Genomic DNA, 26,372 nt, shown 5'->3' with positions numbered 1-26,372 from the left:
ATTATAAGAAGCCCCCTTGAAGTGTCCCTTCTATCTCCCTGGTCTGTGCCCTGGTGCCTGCAGTGTTGGCCCAAGGCTGAAGAGCTGCAGACTCCTGTTCTGCTTGATAAACGCCATCATGGTCCTGGGTGAACATGATGTTGACTCCACTCCCAACTTCTTTCACAAGCCTGAGTCCAAATCCTTAATAAAGTACGATCTGTTTTCTTTGTTGGAAGTTGGGGTGGGTTTTCTCTTCAAACCATCCTGGCAGCTAGGAGGAAATACTGCATTTCATCTTGCTGCTGCATCAAAGTAAGACAAAGCAGTTACACTTTTATATTGAAGTTGTCTGCATTTCCTTCCAAATTCTGTCACAGGATCTTGATGTTTGTTTTTTACTGAAATGAGCTATATTGTATTAGGCCTCCACTCTGGGTGGAGTAGTGGAATAGAACTGTTAAAGAACTGATCCTATTAGGACATTGAGAAGAGTAGGATACGGAAGTAGTGGAGAGGATGATACCCTTCATGTGCAGAGTCAGCAAGCAGGTGAGGCTTGGAGGACCCCAGCCTAGCCTGTTAGTAAATCCCATGTGCAAGTGGGGCAACTGCTTAAGGAACTTACCAAAGGAAAAAAATAATATATAGAGATGTTGGTAATAAGGCAGAAGTGCTGGGGGAGGGGAAGAGAGCAAATCCTCTTAATGTCTATTGGGCTCACCAATAATCTAAGGGAACGTGTTTCTGTGTGAATGGTCAGATACCATTAATGAAAGGCTCAGGCTTTGTGAAGTTGCTCATTGCCTTGTAGACATTTGTCCAGGAGAGATCATGTCTCTCCTCTAAGGTGATGATTAGGTAGCCATGTAGGACATAAACCAGTTTTTCTTACAGTTTGGATGTGAGGTGTTTCCTAAAAGTCCCTGTGTTGATGCAGGAGGTAGAATGATGAGAGTTGGGGTCAGTTCATCCCAGTTTGAATGGGCTGAGTGGTCACTATAGGCAGGTGGGGTTTGGCCGGAAGAGGTGGATCACTGGAGGCATGCCCTGGAAGGATTCATCTTCTCTCTAGCCCCTTCTCTTGCTCCTTCTGCTTTCTGGTCACCAGGAGTGAAGCAGCTTCCCTCCATCATGCCTTTCCTTCTGTCATGATGATGTACATCAGCTTGGCCCTGAAGCAATGGAGTAGGCTGACTGTGGACCGAATCTCTGAAATGGCGGGCCCCCAGTATACTTTCCCTCCTCTAACTTGTTCTCATTGGGTAGTTTGGTCCTGGTGATGCGAGGCTGACTAAAACCATATCTCTGAGTGTTATCCCAGAAAATTTCTCCCCAGAATGATGCTAAATGTTTAGGTTCCCAAGGGCTCTTTGATCTAGCTTTAGTCACTTTAATAATGTCTGAGGGCTGCTCTATGACCATAAATCACATGACTTATAACAAGAGAAAGATATTGTTTCTCAGTTCTGGAGTCCCAAACTACTTCTTATAGTTCCAAAGTCAAGGTGTTAGCTGGGTCCTTTCTCCCTGAAATCTACAGGAGCCTCCTTCCTGGCCTCTGTCTAGTTTCCGGTTGTTTTCAGGGATCCTTGGCTATAACTATAAAACTTGGGTTCTGCATTCACCTTGTCTTTTTGTGAGGACATAATAATATTGGATTAAGGCATGCCCCACCCCAGAATGACTTAATTTTAATGAGTTACATCAGCATTGACCCAGTTTTTAAACACAATCACATATGAAGTACTGGGAATACATACTTCAACATATCCTTTTAGAACACAATTCAATTTATAACCACTTTTCTTGTTCTCCCACCAATGAGTTAAATGAAATCCTCAGCTCACCTTCACTCTATAGGAGAGTCATGTTCTCAACAATTTGGACATATACCTTGGTCATCTTTAGGGGTATCTGAGGTTAAGAAGATTGCTGGAAAGGGGGCAGCTGTGAGACCAACCTGAAACTCCCATGGATATCATATCTTTGGTCAGTGACTGGAGAGAAAGGAGTGTCTCAATTTCCACTGCCAGGTCGGTTAAGCAGGTAGTTGAAGCTATGTCCCCAGGCCTTGAAGATAATCTCCTCCTGTGGAACTCAGATGTAGAGACTATTTCTTAACCACATTACTTTATAAGTTTCCATGAGATATTTTAAAGGATATGTGCTTACAGACTTTTCACAGGTTAAATGACCCTGTTGGATGCACACTACCAAGCTTACAAATTGCAATGCCTAATGCATTCCCTTCCTCTTAACCTTCCCATCCCAACCTCTGGAGATGCATGTCTGGCTTGGTCTGTGCCCTCTGTGTACCTATACCTACCTGTTCGAGGCCATGACCAAGTGGCTAGATTCATGTTTTTACTATGTATAAATAGTTGTTCTCAGGACTATGAGATTGGTCCTGGGCCATCAGTCTCTGACCTTTGGGGACATTAGTCTTTTTGCTCTTTGGATTCTTTCCCCATGACTTAGATCACATATTCTGTACTGTCAGACCACCTGCAAATTAATTGCTAATATACTGTTTAGCATACATCATACCCCTCATAAATACTCAAATAAAAGCACAAGCAGGTCCAGGGATGTGACTCAGTAGTAGAGCGCTTGCCTACTATGTGTGAGGCACTGGGTTTGATCCTGGCACCACATAAAAATAAATAAAATAAAGGTATTGTGTCCATCTACAACTTTAAAAAAAAAGAGAGGCAGTCATGGCTGACTCAGATACCCTCAGCATGACACTTCTTCTCCTTGCTCTATCTTTTCTATAGATCTTTGACAACTGTCAGCTTCTGCTCAGCAGGCTGTCATCATCCTCTTTACCCTGCCCATTCTGTTCTGTGTGACAGCTCCCTCCAATCCCACTGAACTGATTCTCCATCTACTTGTAGGCTACCAACCATCTACATTGTTCATCTGCTCTCTCTGAGTCAGGTTTCTTTGCAGAAAGCCAGGAATCAGCATGGAGAAAAAGGCCAATTGTTCTTTCTTATGGATTCAAACAAGGGTGGGCAAATTTTCCTTTTTAATGATCTTGCTTTGCTTAAGTTCAAATATTTTACTCCGTGGTCCACTTATAAGCTTGATGAGTTGGTTAATTATACCCACATTTATTATTATAGACTCTGAGAGATTTAATTAAAATGTGCTAATGTATAAAATCAATTGTGCATCATCGGTTTCTTAATTTTTCCCAAGTTTAGATGGAATGAATAAATTGTACTTACCATAACACTGGGCCTGTTATAGAGATTGTATACAAAGGAGCAAATAGATTCTCTGTTTATTAAAGAGTATCTTTATCTTCTGGTTACGGTTTTACAGTTGGAAGTCTAATGCAGTCATTATTTTGTGGATTTTGACAGATTAAATATTTACAAAATTATAAGTTAGTGTTAGAATTTGTCTGATAGCTGTTAACTTGTCAAAACAGGTTAGGCAGCTCTTACAACCTGTTTGTTAGTGTTACAATCCAATTAAAGTACAAATTAACTTTGTAAATATATTGTTACTCAATGTGTAATCAAATTTGAGACTGAAATAATGTTTGAAACACTTGATATCTAATGAATTATGGAATGTAGGTGATTTTTACTATCTAATCAACTGTAACTTGAATCTATAATAACAGGCTCAATTATTAAATTATTACTGTTACCACAAACTAATTTGACAAGCCCTATTCTAAGTGTTCCAAGTACATCATCTCATTTAATCTGGGGCAAACTTGGGATGGAGGTATGTTCCTAATGTCTGTTTTATAGCTTAGAAAACTGAAGTTCACTGAAATTAACTTATTTATCCAAATGAAGTAACATTCACACAGATGGTCCAAAGCCAAACTGGGACTTGAATCCTGATCTTACTAATATCAAAGTTAGCTCCTTGTACTAGTCATTACTACCTTTTCTAGAAAATGCTATTATTGATATATATTGCTGTGGCTTGTTTGACGGGCATTGCTCATTTATATAACATTGTGTTATTAACAGAGTCATGGTCACCCTGGATATCTTACTGAAAGTCTTTAAAACTTCAGAGAGTTAAAAATTATTTGTATATATCTTTTCCACAGTGGCATTTAAAAACCCATAAGGAGATTTAGAGAGGAAGAAAGAAAGATAAGGAAATTTATACATTTTGGACATCCATTCCCCCGTATCTCTTCCTGGCTGGATGTAGGAGTGGAGGGTTGTGGCCTTGATCACTTCTTACATTTTAATTGTTTACTAATCACCTGGTATCTTGTTAAAATGCATCAAATAGGTCAGCAGGTGTGGGTCAGGCCTGAAATGTTAAGTTTCTTGCAAGCTCCCAGGTAATGCTGCTGGTCCATGGGCTGCACTTTGATAAGCAGCGGCGTGGGTGAGTTTAATTAGAGGTCAGGACAAGTAGGGATCTTCTGCCCACTTGCTCTTCAGTGCAGAGTTCCTCATTTACCTGATTGCTCTAGATTCCACTCACCCACAGGGTCTATGGTGTTAGAGTCTTTGAGAAGTATAACTTACATCCTCATCTTCTTCCTTTCATGAAGGTTCCGTGAAGCTTTATGGACAGATGGGCCCAGGTGGACTCTTTTTGCCAAAGGCCCCCCAGCTTTGTGTACCCTTCTGTCATCTCATTCCTACCTTAGAATGCAGACATGTACCCCTGCCCTGACTTGGAAACCAGAAAACCTGAAACATTTGCCATGGGACTGTTGAAGGAAAAGTTTGCTGAAAGCCGATCTGTAACCTGGGAGCTGTGTACAGGTCAGAATCTGGAGACTTGGTGTCTGATACACTACATGAGAAATCATCGGCAAATTCTATTCTTAATTGTAGAAACCTGAACAATACCAAGGTCCTTCTCTGAACTTTTTCTGTAAATCCCTACATTTTGCCAAGCAGATAGATGCTTCAGGCATACTTGGGACAAAGGTCACAAACACACACAGAAGATAGAAGACAAAAGCATATTGATAACTTTTAAAATCCTGCCCCCATTTATTTATTTATTCTTGGTGGTGCTGGGGATTGAAAGCGGGGCCTTGTGCATGGGAAGCAAGCACTCTACCAACTGACCTTTAATCCTAGCCCTTCCTTCCCCCATTTATAATAGACTCTAGCTCCACTCTCCAAAAGTTCCATTCTATTTGTATAGAGAAGGAGAAAAACTCTTTAAAATATATTGAACCTCTTATATACTAGTTGGAATTCAATTATAAAGTGTTTACATTGCTGCAAGAGGAATTTCAGGGAGGAGGGATGTTGCTATTAACTGGTTGTTATAAAAACTCATGTGTTCAATGTACTTGTTTATACCTTTGCTTTTGTTGTTTTTTAAAAATTCTTTTAATCTGTTCTAATTAGTTATACATGACAGTAGAATACATTTTGACACGTTGTACACAAATGGGGCACAACTTCTCATTTCTTTGGCTATACATGGTACAGAGTCACACTGGTAGTGTAATCATACATGCATATAAGGTAATAATTTCTGTCCTTCCCATTTCTACACCCCCTCCCCTCCTCTCACTCCCCTCTGCACAATCGAAAGTTCCTTCATTCTTCCCTTACCCCTCTCCCATTATGGATCTGCATCTGCTTATCAGAGAAAACATTTGGCCTTTGGTGTTTTCAGTTTGGCTTATTTTGCTTTTTCTCCAGCTCCATCCATTTACCTGCAAATGCCATAATTTCATTCTTCTTTACGGCTGAGTAATATTCCATTGTGTATACCTTCATCCTTAATTTCTCTTTGCTCCTACTACAGTGGATCTCTAGGTGTCTTTTAGTAGACAACCATTGTTTTTTAAGTCAGATAATACAGCAACAATATTGAAGACAAGTTTGAAAAACATTTCCCACCACTCTATCAGAAATGCCCCTTAATTTTTTGCATATCTGACTTCATATCACATCCCATATATTTATATTTTTTGCAGAGTAGCTATCAGTAGCACATGTGCCATTTTAAAGACTGTTTGGAAACCAATCATAAAATTTTTTTCACATTTTGTAATTGTGGATGTGATTTTTTTTTTGTGGGTAATTTGAAAGATCTAAAATATTTTTGGAGACATAAATGTACATGAGCTTGATCCCATCATCCAGTGAAGTAAGTAATGATGCTTCAGTAATAATTCTTTTTAAAAAAAATATTTTTTAGTTGTTAATGGATCTTTTTATTTTATTTGTTTACTTATATGCGGTGCTGAGGATCGAACCTAGGGCCTCACGCATGCCAGGCAAACGCTCTACCACTGAGCCGCAACTCCAGCCCCAGTGATAATTCTTATATGTCCTTCAGGATGTGTTTTTGTGTGTGTGTGCGTGTGTGTGTCTTTATAATTTTCTTTTTGTTAAGATTATTTACTTTTGAATATATATATATATATATATATATATATAGAGAGAGAGAGAGAGAGAGAGAGAGAGAAATAGAATTAGATGCATGTTTTAAATGACACTGCATCACGAGTATTTCCACATCATTCAGTATCCATTCAACCCTTATATTAATGGCTTTGTAGTGCTTCATCCTATTGGAAAGGGACTTCCAGGGCTCTTCTACTACCAGTTAGGTGTCTACTACTATTTGAAGTATACATTCAGGTATTTTTTCAAATGTTGCTATCTTCCTTCAGGTTTGGTGAGAATCGATTGTAAAATCAAAATGAGACAACATTTTGGAATGCTTGATAATTATTGTCAGATTTTTTTACCCAAATGTATTTGCATCAACTTTTCCATGAATGTGTGTTTTAGGAATGCATTTTTCTTTCCTTGTGCCCTTAGGAATGTGAATGTGATCACTTTTTATTTTAAGATTTTGCCAGCTTAGTAATGGAAAATTGTATCAGTATTTAAATTTTATTTATATTGCTACTTTAATGTGAGAGCATATTTTCAGGGATTTGTAGCTCATCATTATTCCTTCTTTATTAATTACATTTTTATGTCCCTTGCCCTTTTTTTTAATATTGAGAGTGATTTGCGATTTTAAATATTCACCTTAAACTTTCCTCTGCCATAACCAACAGAATTTCTTTTCCAATAATTTATTTTGCTCTTAGTTTTATTTATGGTACTTTTTACATATACCCATCTGTCTTAGAATAACTGTCACTCTCCTTAGTAGTTTTATTATTTGTTTTTTAAGTTCTTCCGTTAGACATTTATTCTTCAATATTTTTCTTTTATTTCATGTGTGTGTTTGTGCTTACTTGTTTGTACTTGAAATATGTTTTAGTTATTTCTGAGATAAAGTCTTAACTTTTCCCCAAGTAGTTGAAAAATAGTATCAGCATAACTTATTAAAAATATAAAATAGGAGTCCTTAGCCCTGGAACAGAAATTCCAGCTTTAACATATCTAATTATAGACTCTCTTTTAAGGCTTTTACTTTTTTTCCTTTGATATATTCATCGATTCTTGGAGAACATCATGCGACATTGTGATCTTTTTTTTTTTTTTTTTGTAATTTAAAATGAGATTCAATAGCAGTACAGCATGACTCTTCTTGGCAGTTTTTTCATTCAAAGTGTCTTTCACTTTTTATGTTATTTATTTCTTCCAACAAAATATAGAATCCTTTCTTTTGTTAACTTTTACTTTGGGAGAATTCTAAACTTAGAGAAAAATTATTGGAATAAGGGCATGAGTATTCCTACATGCCCTTTACCCACATTTGTGTGCTTTTGTTTTTTGATTGGTTGTTTTTGTTTTATTGTTTTGTTTTGTTTTGGCAGTGCTGGGATTGAACCTAGGGTTTCATATGCTAGGCAGGTGTTCTGTCACTGAGCTTCACACCCAGCCCCAGATTCATTTCTACAGAACTTTTGCAACACAGCTTTATTATCTCCCTATTTTAGTCAGTTTTCCTTTCACTGTTGGACAAAATACTTAGTAAGGATAATTCAGAGAAGGAGAAGTTGATTTTGGCTTATGGTTTCAGAGGTTCAGCCCGTGGTTGGTCAACTCCACATCCTGGGCCTGAGGTGAGGTAGAACATCATGGTGGAAGGGCCTGGTGGAGGAGAGCAGCTCAATTCATGGCAGCCAGAAAGTAGAGAGCTCTGCTCATGAGGGACAAAGCCTAAAACCCCAAAGGCAGGCAACCAGTGGCCCACCTCCTCGAGCCTCACCCTGCCTACCTACAGTGACCCCCCAGTTATTCCACATCCATGGCTTAAGCCACCGATTAGGTTACAACTGTCATAATCTAATCATTTCACCTCTGAATGTTCTTTTATTATCCTATACATGAACTTTTGGGGAGCAACAATATCCAAACCATAATACCACCAATGTGTATTATCATTTTTTCATTAGAGAAAATTATAATAAAACTTATTTTAATTATTTTTGAGTGTAAATATCATGTACCACATGCCCTTAATATTTCAATATTTATATTCTTAGAATAAGGGTATTCTCACATAACCATAGTACATTTACCAACTTCAGGAAACTTCATAGTTGGTTCAGTATTTTCCCTGATCTATAATCCACACCACAATTTGCCATACTATTCCAATAACATCCTTTGTAGCACTTTTTTCCCCTCCATACAGTATTTCACCCAGGTTTATTTTATCTGTCTTCTTTAGTCTTCTTCAGCTTTATATGTTTCTTTAATCTTTTTTGGTTTTCATCATATTGGCATTTTTTTTAATTAATACAGCTCAGTTCTTTTTGTATAATGGTCCATATGTTGAGTTTGAAAGTGGCTCCTCCTAAGAAAACTTTAGATTATGTCTGTCCAGTCAGAATACGCCACAAGCAATATATTTTTTCCAGGGCATCACATCTGAAGGTGCAGGACACAACTGCCCTTCAGAGAAGGTAGTAATCCTGGCACCAGTCAGGGGGTTGTTCAGTTTCTCCACTGTGGCTTGATCCATCCCGGGGCAGTTGAGGAGGCTTAAGCCAGAATTCATTAAACAGAAACCTATGGAGGGCACCTGGGCCTGCCCCCCCCCCCAAAAAAAAAAAACTATTCTGCCCTGCGAGGCTCCTGTGGAGGGAGGCACAGCTCTGCAGGTCTGGGACATGTGTGGGGATGTCACACTGCCTTGATGTGTAACCCCTGACTCCCTGGTGTTTGCACTGACCTCCTCAAACAAGGCTGGACTACACATTCTGCAATCTCTCCTGAATAAGCTTTTCTACACTTTACATAGGCAGGCTGGGAGCTTTCCAAATCTTTCCACTCTGCTTCACTTTTAATTATAAACTCTGCCTTTAAATCATGTCTTTGCTTTCTGCATCTCACTGTCAGTGTCCAAAATCAACCCTACAGCTGCCTGAACACTTTGCTGCTGACATATTTCTTCTACCCGTGATCCTAGTTGGTCACTGTTAAGTTCTGCCTTCCCTGATGCCCTGGGCACGGGGACAGTTCAGCCAAGTTCTTTGCTCCTTTACAACAGGTATGATCTTTATTCCAGTTTCCAGTATTGTGTTCCTCCGTTCCCCTTGATCTCCTCAGCTTGGACTTCATCCACATTTCATAGCACTCTGGTCATAACCACTTAAGCAACTTCTGAGAACTTTCATACTTTCCTTAGTCTAATCATCTTCTGAGCCCTGACCAGAATCACCCATAATGTTTCTCTTATAGAGATAAAATCTAGTGTTTTTTTTTTCTCCTCCAAATTCTTCTAGCCTCTACATATTATCCACGTTCAAACATCCTTCCAAATCTTCAGGCATCTGTTATTGGAATGACCCCACTCCTCAGTACCAATTTTCCATCTTAGTCCATTTTCTGTTGAAGTTAACATAATACCTGAGAATGGGTAATTTATAAAGGAAAAAAGGTTATTTGGCTCATGATTCTAGAGGCTGGGAAAACCAGGGTGCTGGTGTCTTCTCAGCTTCTGTTGAGGACCTTTTTGTTCCTTCACAGCACAGAGGGAAGTAGAGGGAGCTGAGGAAGCCCATATTTGAGAGAAGGAACCCACACCCATGAGATCTAACTCTCCCTTGAGAAGGGCACTAATTCATTCACGAGTGTGGAGCCTTTTTGACCTAAATGAAGGGAAAGCCCTTCTCATACTGCTGCATTGGGAATTAAAGTTCCAACACATGAACTTTTATGGGATACAGTCAAGCTATAGCAAACGACGTGGGGCTTCCTCTGAAAAATAAAGATAGAGCTATACAATCCTGTAATCCCACTTCTGCATATAGGTTGAAGGAATTGAAATCAGTATGTCAAAGGATCTCTGTACTCCCCTGTTCATAACAGCATTTTTCCCACAACAGTCAAGATATGGAAACAATCTTCTTATATTTCTTTTTGTAAAAAATGGCAGTCACATGCATGCTTTTCTTTTTACTTCCTTTGTTTCTTATATGGAATTAACACATTATATATACTCACATGGGCTTTGTTGTGCTTACTTAAATGCCTCCTAAAAATCACTCTCCATGAAATTCATAGGATCTTCTTCTTTACAGATTCTTGGTTCCCCTCTTGTGGATGTACCATAAATTATTCAACTAATCACCCTTGTTTGGGAAGCAAATATAACTGCCAGTATTTTGAGATCATATTTCATGCTGCAATGAATGACTTGGTGCACATATATCTTTGTATTGCTGGAAGTGTATGTTCGGGTATATTCTGAAGTATGTAATTACTGGATCAAAGGAGAGGAGCAGGGAGTTTGTACCCATGTGCCTATTCTCTTCTACAGGGGTGGGGCCCTTGATTTTCTAGTAGCAAGATACAAGGGTGCTTTTGATTCCATAGTGTTACTACCACAGTTTGGATAAATGTCCCCCAAAGGACCATGTCTTAAGGGCTTGATCACAACCCACGGCACTACTGATGAGTGTGGAATCCTTAGGAGTTGGAGCCTAATGGCAGATTTCAGGTTGCTTGGGGGGGGGGAGCATGCCCTCACAGGGAACATAGGGACACTGGTCCCACCTATTCCTTTCTCTTTTGTACTGGCCATGAGGTGGTGGGCTTCCTCTGCTCTGCATTCTTGCAATGATGTGCAAGACCTCAGGACCAAAGCAATGGTGACAATTGGTCATGGACTGAAATCTCCAAAACTGTGAGCCAAACTACACCTTTCCTTTTTCTAAGGTGATTAATTCAAGTATTTGTGATAGTCACAGAAAGCTGACTAACATACCAATAAAATATATTCTCAAGCTTTTGAATTTCTGCCGACTTCATGGTGGAAATATTTCTATTTATGTTAGTAACACTGAGTATGTTTCCATAGGTTTAAGAACCTTTCTAAAAATACCTTTGCCTGATTTTCTGTAGGATTTTTGTTCCCCCCTTAATTTTAGACATTTGATTCATATTAAGAGGATTACTACTGATATCTTCCCAATGTTTGTTTGTGATGACATTGATTGCAGATCTTATTTTTATGCCAAAGCTTTGTGTAAAGCTGTATGTTGTATTTTTATATTCCATCTTCTATTTTTATGTACTCAAATACATCAATCTTTTATTGAAACTCAATTTTGAGTCACAAATAGCACTCCTTTCTCTACACCTAGGGTATAAATGAATTCATTCATGTTTTCCTCTGAAACTTATAGAATTTCACTTTTATGGGGTTTTTTTTGGTTGGGGGGAGGGTGCCAGGGATTTAACTCAGGGTTACTCTAACACTTAGCTACATCCCCAGCCCTATTTTGTATTTTATTTAGAGACAGGGTCTCACTGAGGTGCTTAGTCCTTGCTTTTGCTGAGTCTAGCTTTGAACTTTCAATCCTCCTGCCTCAGCCTCCTGAGCTGCTGGAATTACAGGTCACTTTTTATGTTTATTTAGTTTTTATCATTTTTCTCCACAGTGTTTTAAACTATTATTTTAAGGGTATTATAAGTATTTTCCAATTATCATTAACTTTAAATTTGTCATTTAAAGTTCCATGTTATTTCTAATATAGAAGAAGTCCATTGATTTCTATATGATTATTGGGAAACATATACCTTACTATACCCTATTTTAGTTAAATCAGTTATATTGTTCTTTCTTGCTCTTATGACTTTTGTATATTTTCATGGTTTATTGCATTATCAATAATATTCTCATGTAGCATTTGTCATATTAAAATGAAAGAACCGAGCTATCCCTTCTCTCTTGACATCCATAATGATATTTCAGTTATAATCCTAGTTGTGACAGTGAAAAGTTCTCATACATTTCATGACTTAAATGAGAATATCTATAGTATCATTGTTGTGGATACAGATATCAGCTAATATTTCTTAAAATTTAAATTTTTTCCTGTTCTGCTCTCCCATACTGAGTCCTCCAATTAGCATTTACAGATTTTTTTTGCATGTACAGATATTTAAAAGATGGTCTGTAATTCAGTGTTTTAGGAATGAACAAAAATAACTATACGAAGGTATTTTAGTATGTATATATTCAGAGAAAGTGCTAGATAAATGTTATATATAAATGTTACATACAAATATCATATGGGTATGGCATTATACACTATATGTTCATTTGGGTAAAGTTATATGTTGTATTTTTATATTCCATTTTTACATGCATATCAGTGAAATGTTTTTAATGATAATGAAGACCAGAGGATGAAATGGTCCTCATCCATCCATCCTTTCTCAATCCATGTCTAAATGCCATGTCTACGCATCTGTTTAATAAATCTCTCCCATTCGTCTAATAAATATTGCATGCTAGACTAGGTTCTGAAAAAATAAAGACTTTCTAAAAACGTTTACCGCTGAAAGGTTGGATGTGTGTAATTTTGTTTCTCACAGAAAATTCCCCCTTTTAATAGACCTACTTTGGCATTCACACACAGACATTTACTGTTTTCCTTCACCAAAGCACTGATGGCAATTTCTCAAGTAGTAACAGATAATAAAGAAACTGAAATCCACAGTTGATGCTGCATAATTTTTCTGAGAGTTCCATCGAATTTAAACCATGTAATTTCATTTACCTATAGTTCAAGAGTTTCGTTGTCTTTTTATGGAAAAAATCTGTCAGACAGGCAAATACATAATATCTACAGAAAGACATTCAGTTTGTCACTATAAAGGCAAAATTACTACATATTAACCCATCATCTGTTTTCTGAGCTCAATCTCATTTGACACATTTAATGAAAATCACTGACGGCATCTAGTATAACAAACAAATCTTTAAAACAAAACTGAGAAGTTCTAATACATGCATATTTCACATTGAATGAGTGATGAAAACTTCATTTATGTTGTGATTTCAAAAATGTAGTTAAAATTATAGCTAAGGAACAGTAATCACTCACATGCTATGTTATTGGTATGTTTGGACTCAAAACCTTGAATGTTGACAGAATTAACATATTAATTTTGAACTTTTCCTGGATGTTTCAGTTTAGCTTGTAATCAACCCCTGCCCTAAGGCTGAAAAAAAAACCTTTCATTTAAAATGCATTACTTTGGAGAACTGTGTTAATGATCCAACTTCCTTTATCTAACAGAAAAAAAATATTGTTTCTTTGAGAAATGATATCTGCCAAGTATTTGATTATTGAATGAATATTAATAATTTTTAGATGTGATGGACATCTTTCAGGAATTTTTGAAAGGAACTGCTGATTGTTCATGTGACTGATTTTGGGTAAGAATAGCAAATACATTATATCCAAAAGGCAAACCGAAACTATATCAACAGGGCAGTTGTCAAATTTGGAGGGAAGAACTGGGGAGCTTGTGGTAACATCCAACTCATCTCACTTTTTGCTGCTTCTGCCTCTGCCCACGTACCCCTCTGCATGACCATTCCTAAGGTAAAACTCTGATATACTTTTTTGCATCAATCTTCCTCAATTTACAGAGATCTTCTATGTAAAAGCCCAGAGGCATGGATTTGGCAGTGAAAGTCCCATACAAGGGCTTGACTCAAGTCTGAATGTGCAACTCCCTCTACCTAAGCCCTTCAGACACTCTGCTTCTGCAAACTCTCACTTCTTCCCATGCACATCCTCCACCAATCCAGCCTTCATACCTCCAAGCCCCCAAGCCTTCCCTCACTACCTCTGCACAGAATCCCATGTTCAGCTTCCCCATCCCCACTTGCCCAACGCCACACTAAAACATTCCTGATTCTTCCAACTAGAAGTGGCCAATGATATGTACAGGTTTTTTATATATTTTTATGAATATAGGTTATGTATATATTTTAAGAATATAGATCATGCATATTGTTTTATTCTTTATTCTTTCCATTTAATAATATACCTGAAAGATCTTTACACAACAACTGAGAGAACTGAGAATGTGTCTTCTGTCCTCCTTAGTTTTGTGTATAAATATGTTTTTAAAAGATTTTGAAGAATAAGCAAGGAATACCATTCTTTCTTCAAATAAACATAAAACCAAAAAGCCTTTGAGAAAACAGAGGGAGCTAAGAACAAGTCTGTATTTTTACCTCAGTTTTTAAACAACCTATTTCATATTTTAAGAGCTATATTCTGCTACATCATATTGGCACAAAACATAACATAATTGATCCTTAGTGAATGTATTTGTTGTTCCAGTTTGATTTTTTTAAAATCTCTTATGGGCCATATTGTTTGTAATAGTAAAGACTCTTGAATGGTTATGCTGAAAAATTTTGCAAGTGTTATCAGGAGAACTAATACTGAGGTGTTTTCCATCTTGAATTACAGTTATTTATGACAGTGTCTTTTCACCATTACCCCTTATCCTAAAGGTCTGAGGACTTCCTGAAGGTAGATTGAATTATTATTGCCATCATAGTCATTAGTATGTATTGATTAAAGTCTATGCTTTTCTTTCTTTCTTTCTTTCTCTCTCTCTCTCTCTCTCTCTCTCTCTCTCTCTCCCCCTCTCCCTCCCTCCCTCCCTCCCTCCTTCCCTTCCTTCCTTCTATTCAACCCATTTAGTCCTCAGAACAACACTACAGAATTGGTCTTTTCATTCTCATTTCACAGATAAGGAAACAGAAGCTTAAAAGAATCAAGTAAGTGGCTAAGGAAGGAGGCTGCTGCACTCAGTATACAAGGTCGTCTTGGGATTTCTTCCTATCCGCTGTGCCCTCTGCACATAGTTGACAGGCTGGAGGTATGTGCTGAGTGTTAATGCTTGGAACTAAACACAAGGGAAGCTTGCCCAGAAAACAAAACACACATTGTTCATGTAAAGAAACGGCATTTCTTCCTTCAGCCACAAATGGTCTTTGCAATTCTGTAAGGTTATTTTCCTTCAGGACATTTGTCTTCTGGAGAATTCACAGAAAAAAAAAAAAAAAACAAAACAACCCAGATATCTGTTTTGTGTTTGGTTAACACTCCTGGTTCCATACCGCTGAATGAATAGTTTATTTGCAAGTTTTTGAGAAGAAATTCTTGTTCTTGGGTAGAAGAAAAGATGAGAAAAAGGGATATGGAAGCTTTTCACAGTGAAAAACTGTTTTAGTAAATAATTCATTCGTTTCTAAAATATTTACTGAGCATGTATTATATACTAGGTGGTATGTTACCAACTAGAGGAACAAGGTAAGCAAGAGGAGAAACACCTTCAAAAAATGAAAGATTAAATCAATGTCTATGTATACAAGTCAACCCTGAGTGCTCTGGAGGGACTCTTTTGGAGAACCAGGGACAGCTTCCTCTGGTCACATGAGAGTGCAGTGATATTCAGGGACAAGAGTTAAGCTGCCTCTGTAGCGCATGCTCAGTCAGAGGTGCAGCAGAAGGAGGAAGGTTGGAGCAAAACATCAGGCAGGCACAAGAGGTGCAAAGACTTGGTGTAGGTAAGATTCTGGCACATCTCAGAAACCAGAAGAAGGAAGCTGATCTTAGCAAAAAAGGAGAAGAAGAATGTTGGTTTAAGGAGAGGCTGCCATTGTGCACTGTTGGTAGTGAATTTTAATATAATGCCTTGATAGTCATTAACCTATCATAAAATTCACTCACTGGGGGTAGAAAATTCATGGGTTTGCATTCCATTCAGAGTCGTGCAAGCATGGTCTCAGTCATTTGAAAAATATTTTCATTACTTCCCAAAGAAATCCAGTGCTCATTCCCTGCTACTCGCCGTTCTCCCCATTTACTCCCACTATCCCCATGATACCAGAAATCTCTTCCTATCTATGGGCTTTCCTATCTTGAGTATTTCCTATTAAGGGATCATATCATGTGTGATCTTTGTGCCTAGCTTCTTCTCTTAGCATACTGTCTTCAGGGTTTATCCATGTTATAGCATGTGTCAGGACTGAATTGTTTTTTATTGCTACACAATTGCTAAATTTCATCACTGAACAAATGTAGGTACTCTTGTATGTTTGTTGTTTTGAAATGATTTTAGCAGCTTCTAAAAATACTTCATAGATTTTAAGACCAAAAATAAGCTCACACTTAAGAAGAAAGTAGAAACATGAAATGACAAACTGTATTGTTAATCTTTTCCAAAAAAATATAAAAAAATATATAAATTTATATTAATAATATATAAATTTTAAAATTTAAAATAAATTTTAAATTTATATAAAATATAGGAATTTTTTATCAGTGTATATTATTTACATAGAATGGTAGGTTTCACTGTGGCATATTCATATATACATAAAAATGTAATTTGATATATAAAGAATTTAAATTGCAAAAAGAATAACAATTAAACAAGGTTGTAATGTTATTCTTAAATGATTTAAATATCATGCCATATTATTATGGTAAATGTCCAACTGTGACCAGTAAAATAGAAAGATACACATTTTTTCCCTTGAAGAAATAACAACTCAAGCATCTATATTACTTAATTTTGGGGAGCATTACCAGAGGATGTAAATGCGACAAGTTTTATAATATGTTATTATATAATAAATTATTTGACAGATTTTTTATATGTTCCCAATTATAATAGAAATTAATATTAGTGATAGAATGTAGGGATATTTTTGTTGACACTTGATCCTATTTCTATGGAAAGGAATATATATGAAAAAGTTATCTTTCATTAAATATTTTAATTGTTTCATAAAACAATGCTCAGTGTAATCCTGCCTTTTCTTTATTTCTTTTTTCCTATTGTCAAAATAAGATAGGAGTAGAATCTGATAGTAATTATTTTTCTTTCCTTGCTCAATGAGAAACTCACTCTGGAAAATAATCTTCTGCTGTCAGATTACTATGAGTTGCAGAGTGAAAATATGGTACAACAGTGTGCTTTTCCACTCCAGCTGTCACTTCTTTGTTCCCTGGCTAAAAAGCTCATCTTTTTTCCCCCTAAGTGTATCACAGTAGGAAGAGCACAAACGTAGAATTACAAAGAGCCAGAAAAAACAGAATTTGAATTATGACTCCAGAACCCATATATGGGGAGTCTTTATGCAATTATTTAAACTCTTTCAATTTCCATTTCTTCACCTATAGAACAGAAATGATGATGTCCCTATCTTGGAAGTCTTGGGGGATTGAATTAGTGAGCATGTGTGAGCACCCAGTATTGTGCTTAGCATGTAGTAGGAACTCAGTAAATGACTATTATAAAGTAGGAAGACTTTGACTCCAGGTAATATAAATGTCCTTTAGGAACTGTGTGTCTTGTCTTCCACTTTTAAATGGTATCCCCATCTTGCCAAGAACTTTGGTTAATTTTCTCCTCACCCAATCATAAATTGCTGTTTTTAATTAGAATTAGAATGAGCTCCAAAGTTCAGGAGCTTTTCAGCCTTATTAGAGGCTGTCTATAGCTGGAATTGAGTAGCTATCTCAAAACATGTTGTGAAGTTAATTAATTGTGGATCTACGATGTATGTGACTCTATGGTTAGCACTATAGGGGAATGCAAAATACAGCAGGGAGCCATAGAGACCTGAATCATCATTCAAGTTGCACAGTGGCATTATTGGCTTCATAAATTTTCAACAGTCTAGCAAGCTAAACTTTTCGAAAGACTTTGTCATGCCTGTGTCACTCTCATTGTGTTATAATTGCTTCTTTTCTTGTTATTACTTTCTCAGCTTTTATTATTATTTTTTATTTTATGGTTTTTCAACTGTTCATCTCTTAAGGGAGAAGGTCTAGTTGGGCTTCTTGTTGGAACCCCTGTGGAGTGTCCCTCTTGGAAGGGACAGGTCACCACATGGCTCCCATTTCCTTGTGCTTGGAAGCTGCTGTCTTTGAGCTCCTACATTAATTATGATCCAATCAGTTATGGACAAAGTGGAGGACTGTGCAATTCTAAGCCTGGTGCCTGAAGTGTTCGGTGATATAGGAAACTATGTCATCTCAAGTCTTTCTGTTGTAGAAGTGAGTGGAATATTTATCAAAACAGAGAAGTTTGAGAAAAATGCCAAGAGATTAAGATAGGCAACACACGGGCTAGTGGAGAAAATAACCCACAAGAGGGGCAATCATGGAGGAAACAGGTAGAGTGTGAATCACAGACCATGTCTTATGTCATGTGACACCCACCAGATGCCTCAGTAACTGCTTGCTACATGAATTATGGAAGGATGGGACCACATTTTATCCACAAGATTGAGAACATTAGTTGAGGGATGCAGAAGGAGGAAAACTCGTTTTTTTGGATTTCCAAGCTAGTTGTCTGGTTTCTAGTACCTCTCTTCCACTTTTGAATTGGTTCTCTGGATTTTCTCTCTTTCTTGCAGGTTGGACTATATTGGCTAATTGGAGGAATGTGGTTTAGAATTCAGATTGTTACCACCATGGTTCCTGGAGAAGTTATTTTTGATGACATAGTGATTCCCTAAGTGTTTCCCTATAATTTTTCTATGTGATGTTAATTGTTTTTATGGAAATAAAGAGTTCTAGGGCTGGGATGTGACTCAGTGGTAGAATGCTTGTCTGCTATGTGTGAGGTCCTGGGTTTAAGTCCTGGCACCATGAAGGAGGAAATAAAACAAAGATTGTTGTGGTCAAATGAATTTTAGGAGACACTTGGTGAACTGGAGCAGATTGCATGCTATTTATTTCCCCAATCTCAGTGGCTTACCTTGGGAAAGGTTTATTCCTTGTTTATGTAGAGTCCTTTGGCAGTGTGAGGACTGCCCAGGGCAGCTGGCTTCCACATGGTGGCTTAGTCTTGCATACCACTGCCATCCCATGGCTCTGGGCCCAGCAGGGTATTTCTGGTTGCCTCACAGGAAACCAATGCTCACACAGGAACTTCCCCCGCCTTATAGGTGGAAGGGACATATGACTTATCCACTCATAAATTCCATTATTGGAGGCCCCTGTCTTATGACAAAAATGTCAGAATAGCCAGGTGTGGTGGTGCATGCCTGTAATCCCAGCAGCTCAGGAGACTAAGACAGGGGGATCGTGAGTTCAAAGCCAGCCTCAGCAAAAGTGAAGTGCTAATCAACTCAGTGAGACCCTCTTTCTAAATAAAATACAAAATAGGGCTGGGCATATGGCTCAGTGGTCAAATGCCCCTGAATTCAATCCCTGGTTTCCCCCACCCTCCAAGAAAATGTCCAAACATTTCATTATTCCCAGGAAAGGTAGGATGCCCAGACATCAATGAGCTTTATCAGTACTCTGAGTGACATTTTATGATATATTTCATAACTATCAGACTTTTCGAAGTTTTGGACATGGTATCATACTTTGTTTTCATGATGAGCCCATTTTTTGCAGTTTTCTACAAATTTATTTTCTCATAGATTTCTTCCTTCATGGAGAGACTTACAGCACTACTGTTCCATGGTACATATTTTGATAAACATGAGATAGATAATTCTACATGCCTTTTCTCACTATTACCATAAACCCCAATTCTCCTCATCTCTCTTGTGGTGGTCTTATTTTATAAACCTTTATTATGGAAATTGCTCTAAGTGTGCTGTTTGCCACTACACTTCCTAGGCTAATCCCAGGGTCTGCAGAGAGCACATTCAGAAAAACAAAGCAAATGAACTGTTGGAATATAGCTGAAGTGATGACTGGGTGACAAGGTAAGAATTGCCATCAGGTGGTGGTTTGGTTCATGCTGTTTTAACAGTCCACTGACCCTTCATTTTAGAAGGACAGGAGATGAATATGTTATCACTCATGTGAAAGAATAGCTATCACCAAGTTTCTAAGCTGGTAGGTGACATCTTCATCTAAAGTGAGTACCAGACTCTTGTACCAACAGTCAGCTGTTGTTAGCTCAAACTTAGTTGGACATTAAACTTATCAAAAATAGTCACTGTATTTCTGATAAATGCATGGCCCATTGCTAGCCTCTGTAGAAGGTATATGATGTGGTTTTAATAGAAATTTATTCACAAAATCAAGTGACAAACAAGACTAAGTTCCTGGGACATAGTCTGCTGACCATTGGGTTTAATCCACTATCACTGAATAACTGATTTTACCTTCTGACAGCCAGTGGTATATAATTCTTTATCTTTTTGAAAATAAAGACAGGCATTTTGGTTATACAACTTTGGTATTTTAAAGTACTCATCAAAGGCAATGCAATTTGAGAAGAATCATAAATGCTTTTTTGACCTTTCCATTGAAAGCAATCATTTTGTGTTCCCATTTTAATTACCTGGTGCATTATCTAGTTGAAGTATTTAAATGTAAGTTGGACATAAAACTTCTCAGGAGCAAGGGACTATTAAGATATTTCAGCTTTGCCACTTTACCTTATTATGAAGAAGAGGCTTTGGGAATGAGTGTCAAGTGAACAGAGAGGGTCTCTGAGGACCTACCGCCTTGGGGAGGTGGGGATGGAATGGTGACAACAGGAGAATGTCTCCTACTCCACAACTCTCAAGTCTAACACGGATTCCAGTTTTATTAGAACATGATGATAATTAAATAACAAATATCATGGGATGGGCATTCCAGTTTCTCTTCCTCTGGCAGAGCATCATTTTAAAAACTTTTTATATTTCTTATTTAATTAGTTATACATGACAGTAGAATGCATTTATGCACTTGGATATATCATACATAGATGGGATATAGTTTCTCTTTTCTTGAGCGTACATGTTGTAGAATCACACTGGTCATGCAATCATATATATAATAATGTCTGTTTCATTCCACTATCTTTCCTATCCCCACACCCCCTCCCCTTCCTTCCCTTTACTTCCCTCTACCTAATCTAAGGTAACTCTATTCTTCTTTAGTGTCCCCCTCTTATTATGAATTAGCATCCGCATATTGGAGAAAATATTTGGCCTTTGGTATTTTGGGATTGGCTTATTTCACTTAGCTTGATATTCTTCAACTCCATCCATTTACTGGCAAATGTCATAACTTCATTCTTCTTTAAAGCTGATAATATTCCATTAGAGGGATATATATATATATATATATATATATATATATATATATATATATATCACATTATCTTTATCCATTCATCTTTTGTACCTCTAGGATATATAAAGAACTCAAAAAACTTAACACCAAACAAACAAACAAATAACCCAATTAATAAATGAGCTAAGGAAATGAACAGATACTTCACAGAAGAGATGTAATTGATCAACAAATATATGAAAAAGTGTTCAACATCTCTATCAATTAGAGAAATGCAAATCAAAACTATACTAAGATTTCATCTTACTCCAATCAGAATGGCAATCATCAAGAGTACAGGCAACAATAAATGTTGGCAAGGATGTGGGGAAAAAGGTACACTCATACATTGCTGGTGGAACTGCAAATTGGTGAACCACTCTGGAAAGCAGTATGGAGATTCCTCAGAAAACTTGGAATGCAACCATCTGACCCAGCTATTTCTACTCCTTGGTTTATATCCAAAGGACTTAAAATCAGCATACTACAGTGTTGCAGCTACATGAATATTTATAGCAGCTCAATTCACAATAGCTAAACTATGGTACACCATTTTTAAAAATGCTCTGTATTCTCTGTAAAACCTCACATGTGGCAGGCACTCAGTATGCTGAACACATATTTACAAAGTGAATGAATGAACAAATAATGGATGAGATTCATATTACATTTTTGTATACTACATCAGTCAATATTCAAAATCCATGTAAACAGAAATAGTTGTACCACCAACTAATATCAAAATATTTAATGATAAATAAATTTGGCTATCTGTCTTAGTCCCTTCTTGCCACTGTAACAAAGGATGACAAAATGGATAACTTATAAATGATATAGATTTTTTCCTCATACTTGTGGAAGCCAGGGAATCTAAGACCAAGGTGTCAGCAGGTTTGGTTTCTGGTGAGGGCCTGGTCCAGTTTCCAAAATTGTACCTTGAACCACTCTGTCTTCACATGGCAGAAGGAAAAAAAAAAAGAGCAAATTCTATGTGAAAATGCTTTTAGAAAGCATTCATTTTGTTTGGGCGGGGTGGAGATTGCATACATTAATCACCTCCTGAATGTCCCACCTCTTCATATGATTCCACTAGTAATTAAGTCTCAACGTATGAATTTGGGGGAACATGTTCACACTAATAATTTTGTCTCTAAAGGCCATGCATTGCATTTTTACTTCAATATTAAGTGAAACTTATGTGATTTTTGAGTTCAGTGACTATAGAGAGCCACGAAGACTAAAGTCAGGTGGAATGGACACTTAGCCCAGAAATAGCCCTTAAACATTGCTCTATGATGTGTTTGTGAAATCACCTGATTTTTTTTTTTATGGTTTACCTTATTTTCTTTTCAGTTCAAAAATGAGTGCAGAAAGATTGAGCAAATGGCTTATATTTCTCTTTGGAAAGTCAGCTTTCCATCTCTGTGACACAATATTTGACATAAAACAACTTAAAGGAGGAAATGTTTATTTTAGCTGATGTTTCAGAGGTTTCAGTCTGTGGGCAGCTGGCCCTCCTGCTTTAGGCTGGTGGTGAGGCAGAAACATCATGGCGGCAGGGAGTAATGTAGGAAAGCTACTTGGCTCATGGCAAGGAAACAGAACTGGGTTAAAACTGACTCCTCCATTTACTAGCTGTCTGATGTTAGGCTAGGTACTTGTTCTCCAATACCAAATATTTTCCCTAAGTAAAATGATAGTGATTGCAATTTGTATCCCAGTGTTATTATGATGATTAAATTAGGGAATTTAATGCTTTGCCTTAATGAGTACGGGAAACTCTACCCCATATGTAGGAATTGCTCAATAAATATTTGCTATAGTGCTAATGATAGTGAGTCCTATTAATCAGAATATGATTTTTTGCTTTCCCCAAGCTTCTGTATATAATGAAGGCAATGATACTAGCCATTAACATATATGTGCTACACATTATGAGATCCGAAAATGTTATGGAGATATTTTTTCTTTGAAGGAGATTTAATATTTCATCTGATACATAAGATAAAAATTTAATAATCTTGTTTCACAGGAGGAGAAAAAAGCATGATGCTGTCCCAAACCTCCTGAGCTTGTCTAAGAAAGACTGTCACTATTAATGCTACCAATTAGAAGGGCATACCTTTTAGCACGAAATCACAAACTGCATATACTGCTTGTTTAACATACTTTTAGATTGTGCATGCTAGAGGAAATTTGAGAAAAACTGCGAAAACATCACATATTTCCTATTTTGCTTTAGGCTTTTCTGATCTTCTTTCAACCATAATTTACGAATTAATTTATTAAGGGGAGCATTCTGAACCTCATCATCTGCTTTGAATTTGAATATGAGTAGGTTCTTCTTTAGGAGTGCCTAATGTATTTAATGTGGATCAAGAATGTACTGTGTTCAACTGAATGTAAAACAGAAATGCACAAGTCCTGTCTAATGAACTAATAATAAAGTAAGATTGGGGTCTAAGCAACAAGAAATGGAATCCTATAAGCATTTACCACTGTTTTGGAAACTGTAATAATATAGTTGAATTGCTATTTTTCAGTGATCAAGAACCTGTATTCATTGGGAAGGAAAGACCACTGATAAATACACATGAACATGTGTGTATACAGTTACCTGTTTTTTCTTTGTATCCAGTCAAGATTTATCTGTTGAGCCTGTTGTATGCAGCAAGCACTGGCGATACCACACACAGTAACCGGGACAGACGTGGTCTTTCTCCTCACTTTGTAGCCTGCCCTCTAGCACAGGAAGATGATTAGTGTCTGCAGAATGAAGTCCAGGTTTCTACAGGCACACTTGGTTGCCAACTCAATTATCTTCTCTCAGAAAACAGAATTTAGAAACCATCCAGGGAGTAATAAACTAGCAGGAAAAATAGAGAAGAGACCAAACAATGATCATTGAACTAACAAGAAGAACAAGCGATAGATCATTTCCCATTCCTGCCCAATATCCAATTTACACCCCAGATTCATTCTCCAGGGCTCTGGTTCTACTAACACAGATTTTTATTTTTAAATAATATCATTTCCCCCAATCTTTTTTTCAGTATGTTTTCCTAGTTGGAAAGCTATGCCATCTTTTCTCTCTGTCCTACCTCCTATTCATTCATTGAGAATTCCTCCTCCTTCCATGAAGACTTCTGTTAGCCCTCAAAGAACCAACATTCCAGCCTTCCAATTTCCCATCTCTAAATGGGCCACATCACACGAGTCACAGAGGGAAAATGCCATGTAATGTTGGAGGCATAAATGAGAATGATGTGTCCATAAGCCAAGGGTTGCTGCCAACACCAGACACTAAGAGAAAGCCATAGCCCTGCAACACCTTGGTCTTGCACTTCCAGCCTCCAAACTGAGAAAATAAATTTCTGTTGTCTTTTAATCCTCTAGCTTGTGGTAATTTTTTTCTAATGGAAGCTCTAGAAAATTTAATACATCAGAGAGATGATACCAAGGGAGGAAATGAGGAAAGTTTAATGTTTTGGATATTCTGAGAAAACAGTCTTCTTTTTAAGGGGTTGAGGAGCAATATTGAGAGAAATTTCCTGGATGGGCTCCATTTCTTGAAGATGAGCAGTTTCAACCTGCAAAATATGGAGGAGGAAGAAATCATGCTACTGTTTTAGAAATCAGTATAAGTAAAAGCACATAAATGTGCAGAATCATAACATGCATCCAGGGAGATTTAGGGACTAATTTATTAGCGTATTTCTGGAATAAAGAAAAGTAGTGGCCAATGGACGGAGAAGTAGATTGGGGCTAAACCAATAGCAGCATCAGAAGACCTGTCTCACTTGTTCAGTAGCCAGAGGGAAGTGACGGGTAGGAGATGGCAGAGGTCCGTGTGCTGAGGGAAGAGAGACCTGTCAGTGTTATAGAGAGCAGAGATCCCCAAGTTTGAGTGGACACCACTGTCCCCTGGAGGCCTTTTTAAAACAGATAACTAAGATGTTTCCTTTGATATTCTGACTGAGTCACTCTTGGGTAGAATCCAAGGATTTAAATTTTTAACCAGTCCTCAAGTGATACCGATGCTGCTAAGTCTGGCAACCAGGCTCTAAGAAACGTAGGTATAAAAAGATGGGAAGGTAAAGTGGCATGGGGCTAGGACAGGCTCTGGACCTTCATGCAAGAAGCCAGCAAAAGATAAACAGGAGCCAGAGGAAGAATGGCAGTGAGCAATGGAGACGGGACAAGACATTTCTACCAGCTGGGGTTTGGCATCTCGTCCAATGGAAAGGCTCAGGGAGAGAGAAGACAAAAATTATTCCATATTCTTGACTCAGGGAAGCTATTGTAATGCATCCCTTTTGTTTCTCTTGTGTTAGTCTCATTATTGTCACCAAATTACAAATTCCCTAAGAACAGTGAATACATCCTTTGGCAGGTTTACATATAAAAAAAATCTCTCTTTGTATTTGGTATAATAATAGCTAACATTTATCAAATGTATAATGTATGCCAGGCACTTTGCATAAATTACCTAGTTTAAACTTCAACACCAACATGTGAGGTGAGTGTTACTGATCATTTTAAACAGAAGGGAAATGAAACTAAGAAAAGTTGAAAAATTTACCTGAGGCCATACAGTAACCAAGGAGCTTAGCCGGGATTTGAACCTGTGATTCTGATTCTGGAGGCCAGGTCCTAATCCCTATGTTGGAACACCTCACTCATAAAGAGCTAGGTGCCCAGTAGGTACTAGGACATCATATCAATTTATATTACATGACAGAACATAATCATAAAGGAAAATTAGATGATACAGATGGATCATTATAAAAAAAAACACATCCATGAATACATTATCTGATGGTAGCTGCTGTTAACATGTTAGTGCATATCTGTTATGGTTTCTCCATAAACCTGCACATGTATACTGACATGGATCATATTATTGTGCTTATGTTATTCAATAACTTTTCAAAATTTAACAATATCTTGAACAATTTTCTTGTCAACAAATGCACTTTTGCCACCTCACTCTTGGTGGTAGGGTTTTTCATCGGTATTTCTAGGCTATCATTTATTGAATCAATCCTCATCTGAGCATCAGGAAATATGGATTGATATCTTGCCTATGGATGGATACTTAACCTAAAGTGGT

The 26,372-nt window shown here is 37.3% G+C and overlaps 1 protein-coding gene across 2 annotated transcripts in view; it reads left to right on the top strand.

Annotated features, from left to right (window-relative positions):
• Sgcd (sarcoglycan delta) overlaps window positions 1-26,372 on the top strand; it is a 938,532-nt gene that overhangs the window by 298,384 nt on the left and 613,776 nt on the right. Inside the window, exon 1 of one of the 2 annotated variants that reach the window (XM_048782814.1) lies at window positions 14,923-15,053. The exons of the other annotated variant lie outside the window; for it this stretch is intronic. The gene's annotated coding sequence lies outside the window, so the exon portion shown is untranslated. Of the gene's footprint in view, window positions 1-14,922; window positions 15,054-26,372 lie in introns of those variants that run through there. 2 annotated transcript variants of the gene reach the window in all.

This window comes from Marmota marmota, unplaced genomic scaffold, assembly GCF_001458135.2.
Source record: "Marmota marmota marmota unplaced genomic scaffold, marMar, whole genome shotgun sequence".
Lineage (NCBI taxonomy): Eukaryota > Metazoa > Chordata > Mammalia > Rodentia > Sciuridae > Marmota > Marmota marmota.
This window is presented reverse-complemented; position numbering and strand designations above follow the sequence as displayed.